We start from the raw sequence: 21190 nt of genomic DNA, 5'->3' as shown, positions 1-21190 counted from the left end.
CCATCAAATTTTAACCAACGAATTGGACATGAAAAAAGTTCGTGCAAAATTGGTCCCAAAAAACCTCACTATTGAATAGAAAAACAACAGGGTGGAAGTGTGCCTCGATCTTCTTGGGCGAATTGAAACTGATCCTGATTTTCTAAAAAAATGTTATTACTGGTGATGAATGTTGGATATTTGAGTACGACCCAGAAACAAAACCCCAGAGTAAGGAGTGGCACACTTCAAACTCACCACGTCTTAAAAAAACAAAAATGAGAAAATCAAAACCATGCTAATTTGTTTCTTCGATAGTAATAGCATTTTCCGTAAGGAGATTTTGCCTACAGGGCAGACTAAATCAATATGTTTACCGAGAAATTTTTGAAAGATTGCGGAAAAGAGTTGCCCGCGTGAGACCAGTCATCAAAGACAACATAATGCTGCGACATGACAATGCACCTTGTGACACTGCATTTTCAATTAATGAGTTTTTGGCAAAGTTAAACATTCCTGTAGATCCTCAACCACCTTATTCACCTGACTTGAGTCGCTACGATGTTTTCTTTTCCCACTTTAAAAAGACACCTCAAAGGACACCATTTTGGAACAGTAGAAAACATAAAAAAGAATGTAACCGACCATCTGAAGGATATTCCGGTTTCTGAGTTTCAATACTGCTGTGAAGGGTGGAAAAACCGTTTGAAATGTTGCGTGGCCTCCCCGGGGAACTATTTCGAAGGTGATAAAGTCCGTGAATATATGGATTGTAATTAAAAAGTTTTTCTGAACCAGTCTCATTACTTTATTTACAGACCTCGTATGATATGATTTATGTTTGTTTTCATTTGGTGCAGACTGAATCGAGTAATTAATTACAAAGCAGCTATATTAAAAGTTATTTTAATGTTGACAAAAACACGATAGACGATAAAATATAAATTACGAGTACTAGTGACAACTACTAACAAATTAGCACCCGGTAAATTACTGCACTGACAATCGCACACGCTGCGGTGAAATCTTACTGCTATAAACAACAGCTAGGATACGCTGAATACAGTATAGCGGATTGCTTTTAATAGAACGAGTATAATCTTGTCAGCCATAACTGTATTAAGTGACTAAACAGTGAACTCTTATAATGCCAAACAAATACTGTTTTTTATTTGGGAATGAGACAACCGGGCTAGGGATCAACATATGTATTAAAACATAGTGATTTTCGTTGGCCAAAAAATTAGGGAATCGGTCAGAGATGAAAGTTTAACTCTGTATTAACCGATATAGAACTCGCTGCTTGAACAGCATTTAAAAACACTCAGGAAAATTTTCTAGGTATTTATAAATCACAAAACTATCAGGATATTGTAGATAAAGTGATAAATTCATACAGAACTATGTGATGTAATGTCATAAAAGTCTATTTCCTGCATTCCCTTCAAACAATTATTTTCTTATTATTAATTCCTTCAAACTATTTCAAGCATTTCCTTTGCGGTTTCCTGCAAACCTTAGGGCAGTAAGTGACGTACATGGTCAACGTTTCTACCAGTATATTCCAGTGTTGGTAAACCGTTACAAAGGCAAATGGAGTGTTAATATGTTAGCTGATTACTGATAGAACTTTAATTTGAGATGTACCTGAGGCAACCTACAATAGTAGAGCATCTGCTAAGAAGTTGTAGTGTAATTATATCACATCCCATGATATTAAGCTAAGGATGATGCCTAACCCACCGGCTTGATCTTGTGGTGAACGCGTCTTCCCAAATCAGCTGATTAAGAAGTCGAGAATTCCAGCGTTGAAGTCCTGGTAAAGTCAGTTATTTTTACACGAATTTGAATACAAGATACCGGTGTTCTTCGGTGGTTGGGTTTCAATTAACCATACATCTCAGGAATTGTCGAACTGAAACTGTACAAGACTGCACTTCATTTAAACTTATATATATCATCCTCACTCATCCTCTGAAGTATTATCTGAAAGGTAATTACCGGAGGCTAAACAGGAAAAAGAAAGGAAAAAGGGTGATGCCAGCCTCCGTGGCGCGAGTGGTAGCATCTCAGTCTTTCAACCAGGGTTCCGGGTTCGAATCCCGGTCAGTCATGGCATTTTCATACGCTACAAAAATTGTCATTCATCTTCGTCTCATCCTCTGAAGCAGTACCCAACGGTGGTCCCGGAGGTAAAAAACAAAAAACTGAGGATGATAGAAAATTTATATTTACAGATCTGTAATCTACGCAAAAAATAATGCAGAGAAAGGTAATATTTAGAAAAACATAAAAAAAAATTTATTTTATCATTGTTATTAAGCGATTCCGTAAATTAAAAGTTCGTGCCGACAGAACGCGCTGCATACAATTGTTACAGCCGGGTAAAAAAACGAAAGAAATAATCACTTTCAACTCAAACTACCCGTAAAATGCCTTTAGATAAAAATCGTGTTATTTATAACTGAAAAATATTCTGCGATTAAAAAATAGATAACATCTAGGGCGTTCAGACCCAATTAAAAAATAAATGTATTTAACTTCTATTTTTTTTTTCATGAAAATTTACATAAATAGTTATATAAAATGATATTTGTTGTATAGAAAACACTGATATTATGATAATGGGAAAACAGAAAGGTTTAGTATACAATTCTATTTGGTTTTCTTCCTCAACGAACTCGTTTCTTTCTTCCAAAAATCAAGAACCGATCGATCTTTTAAGATTCCTCGGATATCCTTAGTGCAAACAAATTTATTATTCATTTAATAGATTATTAAATAATATGAAATACTGAGGTGATCAAATCGCAATAGCAACATGGCTGTTTCAAAGGTCTCTATGAATTAAGATTGAGTATAATAATAAAAAAGTTGACAACAAAGTTGTATTACTTTCCTGGCTTTGGTTATTTATTCTTATACTGTGAAAAAATAATGACACATGAAAAAAATTACCTAAGATTTCTTTTTTAATTTTTTAAAATTTATTTTCTTTGAATTAAAAAAAAAACATGTTAAGGTAACCACGTAAGCGTCATCATCATATGGTGTTCTACCTGTTGGCAAGTCCCTGGCACTACAGCTGTCTCCATATTTTTCTGTTCCATGCTTTTCTTTTCTTCTCATGATAACCTTCGCAACCCTTTGTCATTTATTAACTTCAGCCTTTTCCTTCTTCTTCTTTTTTCACCTTCAAGAACTGTATTTATTATTCCTTTTCCCTTTTCCTTTTCTCCTTCTGATAGTCGCCAATATTGTTCTATCTTCATTTAATTCTTCATAATACTTCTACTTTACTTACTCTGTCCACCCATTTTATCTTCTCCAACCCCTCTAGACACAAATTTCAAAAACCTCGATCTTGTATTTTTCCTTTTTCTCAGGTGTCCCTGTTTCACTGCCGTACAACAGTGTACTCTGACATAGCATTTTACCAATATCTGTCTCAGGTTCAGATCCATGTGCTACAGAGTAGGTTTACTTTCTAAAAAAATCCCTTTCGGGACGCCGGAAGGCGGAGGGAGATTTCACCGGTGCTAAGTAGGGGATAAAAAAGATTTCCACCTTAAAGTTAAGAAAAATTCAATTTTACTCAATACGAGAATGGTTGCATGTGAAAAAAGTTTCACATGTTTAGCTTACGACAAACCCCATCTTATAATTCCAGTATCATTTCGGTCATCCCTTGGCGTAAGGGTTAGTCATATCAAAAATTTGTTTCAGATAAACGTTTTAGATAATTTTTAGAGGACTAAGGACCACTTTAAACCGATTCGATGCTGTGCATATTAAGGGAGGCATGATTTTTGTTTGTTTTCGAAACCCCATTTTTTCCACCTGCTGGGCCTTGGTGATACTTAGTGAAACTTACTTGGTGAAACTTATCTAAGTTTTAGGCCCTTATTCAAAGAATAGTAGGAACTTTAAACAAATTCGAAATTTTACTTAATAAGAAAGTTACAGTGATATTTTGTTTTTTTCGAAAAAGCCCCGCCCATTTCTACCCTCATGGTCCGATTTTGCTCATTAACGAATTCGAACGAGATTTTGGGTCGTTATATATATCAGTTTGAAAGTATTGGCAAAATTACGCCAGTTATCGTGTCCACAAGAAAGTGATATATATATATATATATATATATATATATAAATGTATACATAAACGTTTGAACTGACGGTGGTTTTAGGGTCTGGGGGATGTGAAACGCGAAAATATGTCGAAATTTTCCGGAAGTCGAATCATGGTACCCATTACAATAGATAGGTTTCTTATGAAATCTATCTAAAAGGGGCTCCCTTTGCCATTGCAATTCTCGTCTTAATCTCTTCTTTACTCCTCCCGTCTTAAGTTAATACTGTCCCGAGATATCTGCGTCTTTTATTTGTTCAATTTTTCCTTCTGCTGTTTCATCTTCCCTCTCATTCACCTTCATAACTCTTTTCCTCACACTTATTTTCATCCCATATTCCTTCATCTCTACTTCCAATACTTTTATCATTCCTTTTAATGTTTCAATTTCTTTAGCTACAATCAGTAAAACTGACATTCTCCTTTTTGGCCATAGAAGCATGTACTGAGCATAATATAAAATGGGGTTACGTCGCAACATATTGAGAAAATTGACCTCAAAGAACTATATCTTTTCCACCCCTTGGAGATATTGACCTCAAACTTTGACTAACAAACTTTCCCATACACACGAGTCTCTGTGTCAAATTTCATTAAGATCGGTTTATCCAGTCAAAAGTTATTAAGCTTCAAACAAGCCAACATACTTAACATTCATTCGTACATTCATTTTAACCCCCCACTTTTTTTTTGTTTTTGGGGTCAGTGGGTCATCAAACGTCGAGAAATTAACTCATATCCTATTTTTTGACTGATTACCATAATTTGCTTCTTGCAGCTTAGCTCTAGAGCTATAATGTCAGTAAAGTAAAAGTGAGAATAAGTTATTATAAGTTAAATAAGTGAATTAAGGAGGTCAAAGAAGCAAAGTATTTAGGGGTTCTTTTGGATAAAAGCCTAAGATTTAGCAAACACGTAAAGATGATTTGTAAGAAGGTTACTTCTTTGATTAAGGCATTGAGGACTCTTTTCCAGAACCATGGTACACCAAAAATGGTAATAAGGAGACTGATAACTGCGGCTACCACGTCAGCAATTTTATATGCGGCCCCGATATGGGGAGATACAATGAATATTCAGAGAAACAAAACAAAATTAAAAAGAGTACACAGGCTTGCTTTACTGCTTGTAGCCGCGGGATACAGAACAGTGTCATACGACGCGTTGTGTATATTAACGAAGGTTATACCCATTGATTTACAAATTAAAGGAAGAACACTTAGATATAGGGGTATGCCCAAAGATGAGGTTGAAAGGCTAATTGATCAAGAGTGGCAGGATACATGGACACACTCTAGAGTTGGGGATTGGACCAGGCGACTAATCCCCAACATAAATACGTGGACTAGTAATAGACTAGGTAATTTAGATTTTTATACGACACAACTGTTGACGGGGCATGGCTCGTTCGGCCATTATCTGTTTAGAATTGGAAAAAGACCTACCCCACAATGTGTGTACTGCCCAGAGACTGATGATGCGGAACACACTGTTTGTATGCCCAAGATGGGCTCCAAATAGAAGAGAAATTTCGGACAACGGACTTACACCTGAAAACCTCTTAAATTGGTTGGTCTATAGTGACGATAACTGGGATTGGTTCCGTAGGTTTGCCGGGGAAATCTTACGCACCAAGGAAGAAGAGGACAGAAGAAGGGGTTTGTGAAATTAGGGTAGGGAGGATAGTCCCTCCGTGGAGGGCCCGTACGCCGTGGTGTGAGGGTTCCTGAGAAGGGGGGAACTCCTGGGGAGTGTGGGACAAATAAAAGACCGAGTCCCGGTTGGCGGTGCCGCTCCTGCTGGTGCCTCGGCGCTTAGTGGGGTCGGTGCCGCTGATTAGAGGCAAAGGCATAATGACCGAGACCCGCTTCCCTGCTGGGGGGATGGGAGGTGGCGTAGCCATACCCCGTCTCCGGGGCAGGGGATTAGAGGCAGGCGAATAAAATAAAATTAAAGATCCGAGACCGGGGGAGCTAACCTGCCGTGCCGGGTGTACAACCGGTGGGCGGGGGACGCTCCCTTAGAGTAAAAGGACACTCTCCCCGACTGAGTATACTTAAATGGATATCCGGTCGGGGAGAGAAGGGGGAAAAAAAAGTTTAATAAGTGAGCATCAGTAAATAAGTTATAGTTAAGAAGAGAAAAGGAAGATTCCCCAAAAAAAAAGAAACAATTTTATACAAATAAGAATGTAATTTCCTAGTGTATAATTTCTTTACAACAGTCAACTTCCATGCTAATTAGTAGTAGTAGTAGTAGTAATAAAAAAAATTAATTTTTATCAAAAACCAGAAGTGGAACAAACAACTCGAATAAAAATTAATGTTTTTACGTTTATTTACATTATTTCGTATTCTAAACTAAAGAATATTATAATGTGTTACGTATTATAAGTGATTACGTAGTAACTAAAAATCTAGCCTAAAATTGTTTATTTATTCTACCTTCATTCTGGCAAAAAAAATATTTCGAAGTGGTTTTGTCAGCAAATTAGTGAAAATTTTATATTTAAATTAATATTGTTTAACCTAATTTACCGATAATAATATCTATTTAGTTAAAAGAAAAAAGTGATTTGCATAACAGTCATTGTAATTTTAGGTAAAATATCTTTCACGAAGTATTACTCGTTTACGAATTCGCGAAATTTTTTTCTTGACATTCTACTACAAATTGTTTTTTTATCTAATGAAAGGTATATTAAATATTAAATCAAAATATAATTTAACAAAATTGTAATAAATTTAAATAAAAGTTTCGGACTAATTTTTCTTACGACCGAATTATCTAAGTTGTCTAATAATACAAGTCGTTTTTTACAATTAATTAGTTTTCTGGGAATGTAAAATTATAAAACTTTAATTCCGGGAATCTACTCCTTAAATTTTCTTTTTAAATATGTTGTTACATCGACTGAAATTACCGCAATATTACTGAATAGCAGCTGAACTCGTAATGGAATCGTCAGATTTGCATTTCCTTTTGTGATTCGTTTTACTTAGTCTTGCTTCTTCTTTTATAAAATGTAAACCATTAAAAATAATTTATAATCGCTGATTATTCAGTTTTTTATTTGATTGAGAATTAATTTAGTATAACATTAACGGATATAATTAATAGGTTTGACATGTTTTTATCGAATTGTAAATACGACTAGTCATAAATCTTTGTTGTGAAAAGAAACTTAATTTTTTTATAATTAATGTAACGTCACCTACATTACACCTGACTGAATAAAATAGCTCTATCTATGGAAATACGCGTAGTTAATTGTGTTCACAAAAAATTTATTATAACCTTGTAAAAGTAATAAGTTGTAGATACTGAGTTAATTTAAAATATGATTAAACGTATAATAATTATTAAAAATCTAAAACAGCTTGATAATATAGTTCAGTAATTATTAATTGTCTTCATTATACTATTCACGATGTGTATATGTCAATGAGTTTTAAGGTTAAAATTCGCTTCATGATAGTGAAACGAACGTTGACCACATTTCTTTTCTTAATTTTAAACTAATTCCATTTCTTTATGAAGATTTATATTTAAAAAAAAGAAATTGAAGAAAAGTAATCTTTTTGATAAGGCTGCTTTTAATCTAACGCGATTTTACATGTTAAAAATAGTTCTAAAACTGTTACTAAATCAGTTTCCTAATAACTATTTCTCATTCTCCTCGTCCATTTTAGGCTTTTTATAATCAATGTTTTTCTATTATCTGCCATTTTCTACGGTTTTTCCTATACTAAAATTTTTAAAATTTACTGTAAATTTTAAATTTGATAGAGGACATATTCCTACTTTTAATCCGAATAAAAAAAAAGTAGTGGGTGTTCCAAAAATTACTAGGGTATTTCAAAAGCCATTACGTTTTTAAGAATATTAATTTTCAAAACTGTTTGTTCAAAGAGTTTTTCAGATTGTTTTTCAAATTAATTCCGAAAGACAAAATTCCTGCCATTTTCAGCCTCGCAGATTCATGCTTTTTCTAAGGGTTTTTATGTTACAGATATTAAAATATTTCCATTTAAAAGCCTGATTTCGCTCAGATGTTTCTTTTAGCTGTAAACGGTTTCGGGTTTATTGATGTAAACCCTCTCCTTGAAATAAACCCGCAGGAAAAAATCGGAGCTGTCATATAAAGTGATCGTGGGGATATGGAATTTCCGATCCTCTCAAAATGATTCGTTCACCAAATATCTCCATTAAGAGTTCCATTGTTGGCTTGGCCGTGTCAGATATAGCATCATACCCCTGGAACTACATTTCTGGCATATTTTGTAATCCAGGGCGTTGAAATATTTTAGAGCATAGCTCTACCAATAACAGTTACAGGATTTCCATCTTCTTAAAAAAACTTAGGTCCGATGATACCTTGATCAGTGCTTCTACATCAAACTGTTCCTTTTGTGGGAAGAAGTCTTTCTTGAACCACTCTGTTTACAGTTCTTTTACGAATCCATTCAGATGGAATGAGCCTCATCACTCGTGATTAATAGGATGAGAAAATTGTTTTCTTCGTTATTACGTTGTTGAAAACTAACAGAATATTGAAGTGGTTGTTGGTAATTTACAGGTTGCACGTGATGGAGAAGTTGAAGTTTACAGACAAATACATATCCTCAGAATACGATGAAGACTTAAGCGGGACAATCTCGCTGTCTGATTGATGTTCCTGTATTTTTTCCACGTTGGCCTGTACTCGTCAAATATTCCGTTATTAATGTCAGAATATGGTTTACCTTTTCAAGGCAATTCTATTACAGACCACTGAAATTGCCAACGTGTAATCAGATTGCGTATAATAATCTCCGAGGGCGCGTTTCTTACATTGAAACTTCTACGACAGGCTCTTCGAATAGTAGTAACTGATCGTTGGTTTGAAAATAAAGTTCCATAATAGTAACTCTGTTCAACGCTGAATCTTTCCACATCAAAACGTCCAAGTCTCTAGTTTTTAACTCTGAAAAAAAAGGAAACAACTTATGTTGAAAGTTTTTAATTTTTTAAATTACCTAGGAACTTTCTGGGTACTATGTACAAGTCCCATGAAAATTTAAGGTATTGCAAATCCCTTTTTATAAGTTTTAAAATAACGATTCCTGACAAAATTAGCTAATAGTAGATAATATAATATTATCGCAAATAATAGATCACCGTACGGCAAAAATCACCAAAATTTAATACGAACGGTGATAAAATGTTAGTTATTACTCACTTGATAGGTTTTTTTTTATAATTACAATATTCTATTTACTACACATTTAATATCTTATAATTAGTCACGCGTTATGTACGAACGTAAATTCATGATAGGTTAAAAAGAAGCTAAAAATGGATACTTTTTTCAGTTTTTTGAAGAAAAGACTATAATAAAATAAAATTGCATGTTTAATTGAAAAATAAAACGTCTTTTTTTCTTTTTACTACCTATTATTATTAAGTCATTAAGTTTTACAGTCATCGGCAAAGAAATAATACGCCAAATATAATCATCAGTGTCGTATTTAAAACTTAATTAATGACTAGCCGTTTATGTTTACAATTAATAACGTTTAGGTGGTTACGTAAAAAAGACCAGTTTAACAATAAATATCATTGAGTTTGTATCGTATTACAAAAATCTGGTGGCAACAACACATGACTTCTTGGTACGCCTATTAAATTACATTACACATTTTATTTAAATGAAAAGTACATAAAATTTTATTTCATCAAAAACTTATGATATTTTGTAATTTTTTTTTTGTTGTTACTATTGAGTTATTATTTATGGTAAATTTTTTTACGAGAGGTTAATAATTATTAATAAATCAATATATTTAAATAAAAAAAACGTTACAAAAAAGATGAAGTCTGATTCCAACCGATGTGCCTTCCCAAATATCTCATTAATTAAAATTTTATTTGGTTATAACTCTGGAACCAATGAATATAAGTACCACTTATTTATCGTTGAAAAGCTCTCCATGAGAACTTATTACTGCAGTTAAGAAAAATTCCAAAATCCAGATGCTTTTGAATTTTGGGCTTTTTTGGACACTTTTGATTCAGTCGATTGCAATAAAAAGGGGAGGTGCTCAACTAGGTGTTACAAAAGTCCTAAATCCAAAATTTCAACATCCTACGACTAATCATTTTTGAGTTATGCGAGATACATACGTACATACATACATACGTACGTTCTGGTCACGACGAAACTACTGAAAATGGATGTTTCTGTTGAAATCTGGAAACCGAAATTTTTCGCGATCACAGTACTCCCTTACAAGGAAGTAAAAATCTAAGCGCAATGATAACAGTGTGTATTACTTTTGTGTTATATCGATTTCAATTTTAGAGGAAAACGCTCTGTTGATTGTAGTGAAGATCTGTCGAAAAATCCTACCTCTGAAGAATATAGTGAAAGACGTTGTAATAATAGAGCCCCGCAATATACTAAATTTCAGCAATCTTGTGCTGTGACTTGGCCGGTATTAAAACATCCCAACCACCCGTAAGGGAAGACACCCACCTGCCTAGTGACGATTTTGGTCGCCACACCACCCCTCCGATCATAGCCCTGGTGGACTTTAACGGAGGTCGTCTCTTGGCACTCTAACTGATTACATCTCACAGTCATCAGCCAGGCCTCGGTCGGAATGCCACCGATGTAAATACATCGGAAGACATTTGCATCAGTAAAATACAAATCAATTTTGTTTTCACATAGGCCTCAAACGGACATCTTCACATCCAACCTAGCATAATCCTCTCAAACTAACCGAGACCGCGGAAGCGCGGGTCCCGCGCCTAGTTCAAATTTGACAACACCGTTCGTGACTGTAAATGCCTCAGAAACGAGGCATTTACAGTCTAACGAGTTGTAAGTTAAATCAGTGCTACGCTCATACAAATCAAAATGATGATTTACGCAACATAGAAATTCAGACTCACACCCAAATAAGTCGACCAAATTAGATCACCTAACAAGGGGAACGTAACCTCATTCCAGTCCGCGCAGGAGCCGGGGGCAAAACCTACATTTCTACCCGGTCCCAACATGGAGTTTCGCGCGGCATTACCAAGTCACAATCAGGGACCGCCACCGGCTGAACGAAGCCACGCCCCCGGTTGCATGGGCTATCATACCCCGGCAGCACGACCAGCCCCGCCAGCGGGAGCCCAAAATCGAATCACAAACAATACCAATATAATCATGGCACGATGCCAATGCGCCTACCTCCAACCAATCCATGCCTAGGCCGGAACCCTATCCACCCGGGATCCTACCACGAACAAATACCTCGATTAAACTCCCTCTGCAGACCTACACACTGCAAGGACGCGAAAAAAACCAGCCACCATAGACCACTCCTTGCGGATGCACTCCTTGCATCCAGTTAATACGGAGATCTAGAAAGGAATGTATTCTCTCACGTTCCCTAACTGCTCGTGAACGTTCGACCTCATATTGGGGACAGACATATTAGACGTCGTCCACTGTATCATCAGTCCCACAATCCGGGCATTGACTCGAATCCACCAAACGAAACCTAGCCACACTCGCCCGAAAGGCACCATGCCCGGAGAGAAACTGTGTTATACACCGATTGAATCCGATTGAATCGATTGAATTGTGCGATTAGAAATCCATCTAATCGCACTTAAATCAAACACTATAGGAAATATACCATGCGTGTAGCGACCTGTGGAGAATTCGTTCTACCTGACCTGCCATGATGCAAGGTCCCGGTCTTCAATTTCCTGCTTTCGTCTGACATCAATAGGTTATTTATTTTGGAAATGTAACTTTCCTAATCCTCATTAGCCAAGATATTTATTGGTTTGACTCCGGCTGTAACACAGACTGCCTCCTGCAAAACTGTTCTATAACCGCCTATAACAGCCAGCAAGAGGAGTCACTGGGCCCGTAGCAAAATGTCCGAGTGACACCTAAAAGCCAAGCGGTGAGCCCAGATGCAGCATATAGCATAATAGCCTCACTGACACCTTTGTAAAGGAAACACATGGTTCGGTAATTCAACCCCCTATCGGGATGAATGACTACCGATTCCATTAAAAGCATCAGTGGCCTTTTTTACTACATACTTTAGATGTTCGATGAACCGAAAATTCTCATCAAGGATAACACCCAGGTACTTTTGAGACGTAACGTACCGAATGAGGGGGGGGAGACCAACTATCCCAACCCGCCGGCCTCCGTGGCGTGAGTGGTAGCGTCTCGGCCTTTCATCCGGGGGTCCCGGGTTTGAATCCCGGTCAGGCATGGCATTTTTACATACGCTAAAAATCATTCATCTCATCCTCTGAAGAATGCCTAACGGTGGATCCGGAGGTTAAAAAAAAAAACCATCCGAACCCGGATTCGTTGGGAAGCAGCCAATCCGCCCTTAAACAACATCATTGTGGTTTTCTCTAGGCTGAAAATCATCTTATGTTGGAGACTCCACAATCAAAATGTCTCACAAGCATTAGCAGCTCGGAACTCTACTTCGTTACGCGAATCCCTTTCAATCAGCAGCAGTGCGTCGTCAGCATAAGCAATGACACGCGACAATCACATGGCAATCTCAAACGCAATATGGAATCGCATTCTATAATCCAAAGAAGGGGACTCAGAACACTGTCCTGAGAGCATCCTTAATCCTACCCTGAGGGTATTAAATCAGCGGAAATATTAGAAGAGCTATCACAACTGTCAGTTACTTCTGTGCAGATGATTATAAGGAAGGAGAATGGTTTTGATGTGCCAGCATCCTCATTCATTCTAACCTTTTTTGCTCTAACGATTCCTGAACGGATAAGAATTGGCTTCCTTTCTGTCCGTGTGCGACCATATATACCAAACTCTAGACGCTGCTTTCAGTGTCAGGATTTTGGTCATAGCAAAAATGGTTGCGCGAAGGAACAAGTTTGGGCGCGTAACGATTATACCGGGGACACGATGACATCACATGCGCTGAGATAATGTATAAATTGTAAAGGTCCACATTCGGCAAGTTCTCGAAAATGTCCCATTTACAAAGAAAAAAAAGCCATTTTGAAAATCTGTACTGACCAGAAAGTGTCCTTTCCGGTTGCACGTCGGGAATACAGAAAATCCTTCAGCATAAGGAATCAGGTACAACTGGTATTAGTTTTGTACAGATTCTCTCAAACAACATAGAAAAAGAGAAGGAATGAGAATCGTGTAAAGAACTGTCCAAATTGGTAGAAGCTTTATCAGAAAGTTCAGTAAAGTTCCTTACATCTGCTACTGCAGCATTGAATACTGGCAAGAAGGTAACTTCTGCTAGAAAGACCGATGATGGTTTATCTACAATCAGTTCATTCGTTAACCCATCACATAAAAAGTTCCTTCTGCACTAATTACACAGCAAACAAACAAGATCCATAAAAACATCATCGTCTGGCACATCATATCCGTTTTCCCAGGCTTCCAAATCCCTTCTACCATCTCGAGGTCTCTACAAGGATATGACTGATGAAGTGGCCGAAGAAGCAAAGCACTTCCTAAAGGTTATAATATCCAAAAAGAAAAACCGGATTGTTTTTATTAATAACCTGCACGAAGATTTTACATATAACGTAAAAAAATTATTTTTATGATATTATTTAGTGGATTATTTGCGGTCTCCGGTCTCGCCATGAGGATATTAAATCCTATTACAGGAAAAAATCCATTAGTACTGTGTCTGCAGGAGACTCACTCCATCCCCAGGGTGAATCCCAATTCATAGTTCGTGAGGCCAATAAACTTTCTGGATCCTCTGGCAGGTTCGGGAAGCGATTTCGCTCCGACGTCGCCGGTGGACTGACTTACGAGCTTTTAGTTTTTGATATTTACGTGAGAACAGGTAAAAACTGCCTTTACTAGGATTTAACTTTGGAACTCTCGACTTCGAAATCAGCTGATTTGCGAAAACGCGTTCACCACTAGACCAACCCGGTGGGTCAGTTAAGTTAGTCTGGATCAAGATTACCTTACCTAAATAGCATTCATTACCTTCACTATTATGAAACTGCGATAAGCCATTAAGCAGATTCAGATGCAGAATATTTTAAATATTGGAATTCATATATTTTTTAATTTATTCAGTAATATCGTCAGCTAAATGTGACCAGTTCATCCCCGTAAAGATCCCCTATATTATTTATTCAATCATCGACCTTACGAAACCAGAAGACAGCATACATGATTTTAATCAGTATTGTTGAAGTAAATATAGTATTAATTGGAATATTTAAAAATAACTGCTTTTGTAATATTATAAATTAAATGTGTCGTTATTAATTATTTACTACAAATTATTTCCAAAAAAAATGTAGCGCAAGAGTACAATGAACTCAACTCAATTACATAAATACAATATGCAATTAAATATTAAGTAAAATAATATTATAACATTAAATAATTAATAACATCTTGAGCGTTATAAATTCATATAAACTTTTAACTTTACATGGTAAAAATATCATCCAAAAAATTATTTGTTTTCATCATAAACATTTTTATTTATGAAATTTATCACATGAAAGTGCTTGACAAACATGAGTTTTACATTGACTTGATGAGAGGATTGAAATCTTATTTTACTTATTTTTTAATCGAATGCCTAGTGGCTTTTGTGCTTTAATCCTTGATAGATTACTTTAATTTATTTCTAATTGTTACGTTTCTTGTTTAATGTTTAGTATAATTTTTGTTTTGTTTAATATTGTTTTAACAGTTATTTCATTTAATTTGTTAACTGTATTAAATAATTAAGAGAGCAGTTTGGTAATTTTCTCTTTTGTGAATTAAATAAACAGATTTTTTTTAAAGGAATCTTTCAGTTTCTGAAATTATAAAAGTGTACTGTTAACAGAGTCAGGAAGTTATTTTTACAAATTACCAATTCAAATCACTAATCAAATAATAACAAAATAATGTTTTCTTTTGAGTTCATTCAAATCCATATTCTATAATAAAATGATTAATAGATTATTTATTAAAGTTGGCATTCTGTCAATCTATGAATTATTTTTTTTAAATTTATTATTACTTAAAACGTAAATAGTGGGCGTGCCAGGGAATTCGATTCAAATTCAGTTACATTCTCTAATATACAACTGTTACTTATATCAAGGTTATATATTCCACTCTTTTCAAGAGGTCACAATATTATTATTACTTTCACTGTTTAGAATCTAAATATCGCATAAAATAAAGTATTACATTAACATCTGATGTAATTCTGAGTGTACCTAACAACTTCGGTTTAAAGCATATTTATTGTATACACTGTTATTAACTACACGAATCAGAACATCAAACATCATACAGTACAGAAAAATTCTACTTTTTCAAGTTTTAATATCATTTTTATTATCGTATTTTTTGTTCTTTTTTCTATAGACCAAAAGAAGGGGACTACAAATAAATAAAGTAAATCCCGGGTCTGAATACAGAAATTGCAATGTATCGAAGATGCAATAATTCGGATGGCTATATGGTAAAATAATTTTTGTAATATTGATTTGGATTTGAGAATACGTATTATGAAAGAAGGGAGGAAAATGATAAAAAAATAACTTACCTAAAAATAAACTTTTATAAGCTTTTATTTAACTTGCTTTAGTTATAATCAAATCTTGCAACTGCTATATCTTTTGATTCTATCGTATGAAAATCAATTAAATTTGGTACACGTATGTAACTTCGATGACAATACAGCACTACGGTGTCGGAATTTGATATGAACCATCCCCACGCGCTACCCGTACGCTAAATTCATGCATTTAGTTGAACTAAACTTCATTCATTTTCATTTCTCATGAACTATCGTATGAAAATCATTGAAACTTGGTACACGTATGTAACTTCGATGTGTAAAAATAAATATTTTTACTTTCTAGTCTTAATAAACAAACTTGAACAAACAATAATATTCAGATATAAATGTTATTAAGAATATTTTTTTTGGATGTAAAAAGTTTATTGTTCATTAAGACTAAAAAGTAAAAAATTAAAAAAAAAAACAAAAAAATAAAAAATTATATAAATATATTTGATTGCATATAAAAAACTATTTTTTAAAAAAGCTTTTATTTAACTAATATTAATAAAAAAAGGAAACAAATTAGAAAACCCTCTAAAACGTAAAAAATAAGAATTAAATCAAATTGAGAATTTTAAACAAAAAAACATAATATATTAACAAATATAAAAGGTACTGAAAGGCAAAAAATAAATCATATAAATATCTAATAAATAACCAATAAATAAAAAATAAATAATTATTAAATTTTAAAATTAAAAGTAATAAAAATATTTAGTTAAATAAAAGCGTGGCGCAGTTTTTATAATAATCTTTTCGAATAAGTATTTATACACATTTGCTGTATTTCAAAACATATTTTTTGTTTAATGAGGTTGTTTAGTATATGTATATACTTTATTTATCTGTAATAAAATAACTCAAGTTTTAATTCTTTAATGGTTCAAATTTGCACCGAGATGACCTTTAAGGGTTAATAAAATTAAAAATAAAAATTAAATTTAGAAATCTTGCACATAGTTATTACATTTTGACGGTAATCTGACAAATTATTAATTATTATCATTATTATAATTGCAATCGTAATTAGGAATTCGTTAAATAAAAATTCATAATTAATTAAAATGAAATTTTTAGCGGAAAGAGTGCGTTCAATTTGGCTTAGATTACAAGCGAATTTGAAGATGAACTTTAACTATGTGAGAACACGTACAAAAAAAGCGAGTGGGTGCATTTTCCCAGATTGTTTCTAGTGTAGCTAGTCAATCTCAACTGGAGAGGTTCCAGCAGACCTTTCCGCCTTCCAGCAGACCTTTCCGCCTCCTCGTATCGTTATTGAAAATGAAAATGAAGATTACTTGTTGTAAAAATAAATGTTGTGTTGTTTCAAATAAATTATAAAAACTGCGTCACGCTTTTATTTAACTAAATATTTTCATTACTTTTAATTGTAAAATTTAATAATTATTACATTTATTTATTTTTTATTTATTGGTTATTTATTAGATATTTATATAATTTATTTTTCAGTGCATTTTTATATTTGTTAATATATTTTTTTTTTTTTGTTTAAAATTCTCAATTTGATTTAATTATTTTTTTTACTTTTTAGAGGGGTTTTCTAACTTGTTTCCTTTTTTTATTAATGTTAATATTAATATTAGTTAAATAAAAGCTTTTTAAAAAATAATTTTTTATATGTAATCAAATATATTTTTTAATTTTTTTTTTGTATTTTTTTTTAATCTGTCACTGAAGCTGAAAATTGATAACTAACCTTCTACGTCATTTAAGAAATGTTGGATTCAAGATTTCTGGATTTTTTTTTGGAGAGAGTGGACCGATCCACGCCTTTCCGAGAAAAAAAAAACGGTGAGGTATAAAGCATAAATAAATAACCTGTATAAGGAATTTTCATTCTAATGTTTTCGAACATCATAAATTTGTAAGGAAACTGCAATAGAGATATCACGTTCAGTTTGCTTTAATTAAAATATTTACTCGATCAAAAAAAAAAATTGGATTAAAATTAATGAACTTAATACTCTTTGGATGTAGGATTTTCAAATCGTTATTTGTTTTGACATAAAAAAAATAGTGATGATAAAGTTAGGCTTAAATAGTTTTTGAAACTGCAGAGGTATTTTCAAGAATAATCAGCAGTTCACAAGTGAAAATTAGAAACGATTTCTACTTTCCTTCTTTATTTAGGCGAATATACCGGGTAATATTAGGTATAGAAACAGATTTATACTTCATATATAAAAGGTATTTTGAGGCAGAAAGAAAAAGTTTTCTATGTAGAAAAGAAATCTTCATTATGGTGGGTTTTAAATTTTTATCCACTATCTTGGGACGTCATATTGAATCAAGCTTAACTTTTTTAAACAGAAAGGCAGACATATGACACATGATTGACATTTAAAATTTTACAAGTAAAACAATGGTTAAACTCGTTTTTTTCTGTTAATGCCTTCGTTATTGCGTTATAAGCATTCAAATTTGCATTGGCGGAAAAGTCGTGTTAACAATAAAACGAGGTAAAATGAGGCTGCGTGAACAATTTTATTGCACTTTACGTTCATAATGCATACAATAACGAATTTTAAATATTGTTATAATATTGATAATAATAAATAATAACTAATAATTAACAATACAACAACAGATTAAACGGTTATATCAATTGATATTATTTACTTTAAATATTACAATATTTATTGGTCACAATAAATGTCTTCGATCATAAATTACTAATGAAATAAATTTTGAAACCATACCATTCTAAAATAAATGTTCAAAATGCTTCCCCTCTACAGCTTGGCAGTGTGTTAACCTCAAGTAATATCCGTTTATAACTTTATTGTATCATGTCTGGTGGTACACGAGAAGAATCGTAAATGTCAGCGGATTTTGTTTTGTAAACATTATGTTTCAGGTATCCCCCAAAAAAGTAATCCAGAGATTTGGGGACCTGGCAGGCCATTCTACGGCTCCTCTATTACCTATCCAGCGATTTGGAAATTGTTCATTTAAAATTTGCCTTGCCCTTAGATAATAATGAGGTGGTGCCCCATCTTGCTGAAACCATGCGTTATTATTTAAATATTTTCCCAGATATTATTCTTGTCCAAATTTTATTATTATTATATACATACTAGCGGACCCGACAGACGTTGTCCTGACGCGGCATTATTCTGTAATAAATGCACACACATAAATATAAGTAACTTAAGTTAAAATTAGCAGGAATGTGTTCTAAATTTTTTTTAAAATGACTATTAGTATGATATTATCAGTTTGTGGTTGTTGTATTATTGTAATGGGTTTATTGATTAATTATGTGTAGTATGGTTAATATTTATTTTCACTAAATATTGAGATGTCCGATGAAAATTGAATTAAAAAATTGAAACGTCGTAAAATTAATAATCAGTGTAATTAATAAATTTCATCCTGATTACTACAAATTTTCATTTAACATCATTCTAAAAAAGTACCTCCTACATATTTTTTTAAAATTTAATAATTTTTATGTTTCATAACCAAGCTTAATTAATCAATTAATAAAAAAATTAAAGCACTAAAAAAGCAACGTAGTTAAAATTTTAGTAGAAATGTTTCTCATTATTTTAACATCTATTTTACCAAATTTTAGATAAATGTAAATTAAAAATAATTTTAGAAAACTTTTTATAAAATTACTAAAACATTATAAATTTTTTAAATATACTTTAAACTATATTATAAGTAACTTATATTTTAATTTTATAAATGTTATAATTTATTTTACAAACTTAATTTTTTATTTTCAAAGAGCCGTTCAATACTTCATAAATTGCATAGAATCAAATGAGAACTGACAATTTAAATTTGTAGGTTAAGTTGATTGTTATTGAATGCACGTATATACATCATTAAAATTCATGAAAAATCATGTAAAATACTCACTTCAATACTGCACCATACAAATTTGCACAATGAACATTTTTTAATTAAACTTTAAAACGTTATTTCAATAAATAATAATATAATATAATATTCTCAATAAGCGCGCAATTCTAGCAGACTCGGCAATGCTTCGCTATTGCTAGATCTGATTGTACATACGGATTAAATGACAACAAAACTGAACATTAGCAATTTAACCTTTCACTTTATAAAAGTCAGAATGTAAATAAATCCAAAAGGCAAAACAACAGCACTACCTATCGGATTTAATTCACACCACTCTCTAATCACAGTATTCGGTGGAAAATAATTTTTTAACGAAAAGTGTTGTGGCTGAAAAATCATTACAATTAATACTGAACATTAAGAAACTTACAAAACATTACGGAACCTTATAAGATTTCACCTTTAACTTTATAAAATTCTGAATGTAAATAAATCCAATTGTCAGAACAGCACTAACTATCGGATTTAATTCAAACTATTCTCTAAATACGAATTTTAATGTAAGAACAACACTAAGCTACGACGCAAGTAACTGATATGCGAAAAAGCAACAAAATAAAAAAAAAATCCTAGAATCCGATCGCAGCACCAACTACCGGGTTTGACTGATAAACCAAAAATTAAAAAAAAACTTCTAAAACGCGATCGCAGCTCTGCCTACCGGACCCAATTGTGAACCTTAACCATCGCAAGATCAACAACACACAAATAAATTTAAAAAAATTTTCACTACAATACTGTACCTTACAAATTTGCACAATGTATATTTTTAATTACACTTTAAAACGTTATTTCAATAAATAATAATATAATATTTCTCAATACGCGCACAATTCTAAGCGCGATCGCAGTGCTGCCTACTTCTTACTTAATCAGTTGTGATTTTGTTTACATTGTCAACGGCCATACGGACTCTTTGTGATTGGTCGTTGTGTTTGACAGCGGCCATCTTGCATTGCTCTGATTGGTTTTCCTTTGTTTACATTTCCATCTGATTTATAGCCCCTTATTTATTAAAAAACTGTTTTCTCGCGATTTTTGTAACACAATAATAACACAAAATTACGAAATATTTTTCTCAAGTTGATCGCAGCACCAACTGTCGGGACAAACTAAAATTAAAATAGAATATTATTGAATATTCGATACTGCGATGGTAGTGCAGTCTGCCGGATCCAATGTAAAACATTCCAAGATCAACAACTACTTATAAAAAAAAAAAAAAAATAATAATAATGTAAAAAACTTTTACTAAAAAACAGATTTGAACCGTTAGGCCTACAACTTCATTTTTACTAACACTATCAAATTTTACCATTACAAGCATGTTGAAGTAAAAATATGAATTGAGAAGTTAATAAGTTGCATTGTTTCAATGCAATACAAACTGCATTGTTGTAAATTAACAGTTGATTTACTCAACTAAATTTGTAATACATTTTTTAAGTAAGTATTTTCAGCTGATTTGTTTCATTTATGATATGTATTAAATATCAGCTAATATTAACACTGGAAGTTAATTTTTATTTAGAAAATAATATCGGTTGATATAGCCGTCTAATTTGTTGTTGTGTTG

At 33.0% G+C, this 21190-nt stretch overlaps 1 protein-coding gene across 2 annotated transcripts in view; it reads left to right on the top strand.

The window, feature by feature from the left end:
* The window catches only part of LOC142320784 (regucalcin-like), a 96249-nt gene that overhangs the window by 2268 nt on the left and 72791 nt on the right, over window positions 1–21190 (top strand). The window contains exon 2 of one of the 2 annotated variants that reach the window (XM_075358771.1): window positions 15516–15612. The exons of the other annotated variant lie outside the window; for it this stretch is intronic. The gene's annotated coding sequence lies outside the window, so the exon portion shown is untranslated. The remainder of the gene's footprint in view (window positions 1–15515; window positions 15613–21190) is intronic. 2 annotated transcript variants of the gene reach the window in all.

Source organism: Lycorma delicatula, chromosome 1 (assembly GCF_047948215.1).
Source record: "Lycorma delicatula isolate Av1 chromosome 1, ASM4794821v1, whole genome shotgun sequence".
Taxonomy (NCBI): domain Eukaryota; kingdom Metazoa; phylum Arthropoda; class Insecta; order Hemiptera; family Fulgoridae; genus Lycorma; species Lycorma delicatula.
Note: the sequence above shows the minus strand (reverse complement) of the source record. Positions and strands in the feature narration are given on the sequence as shown.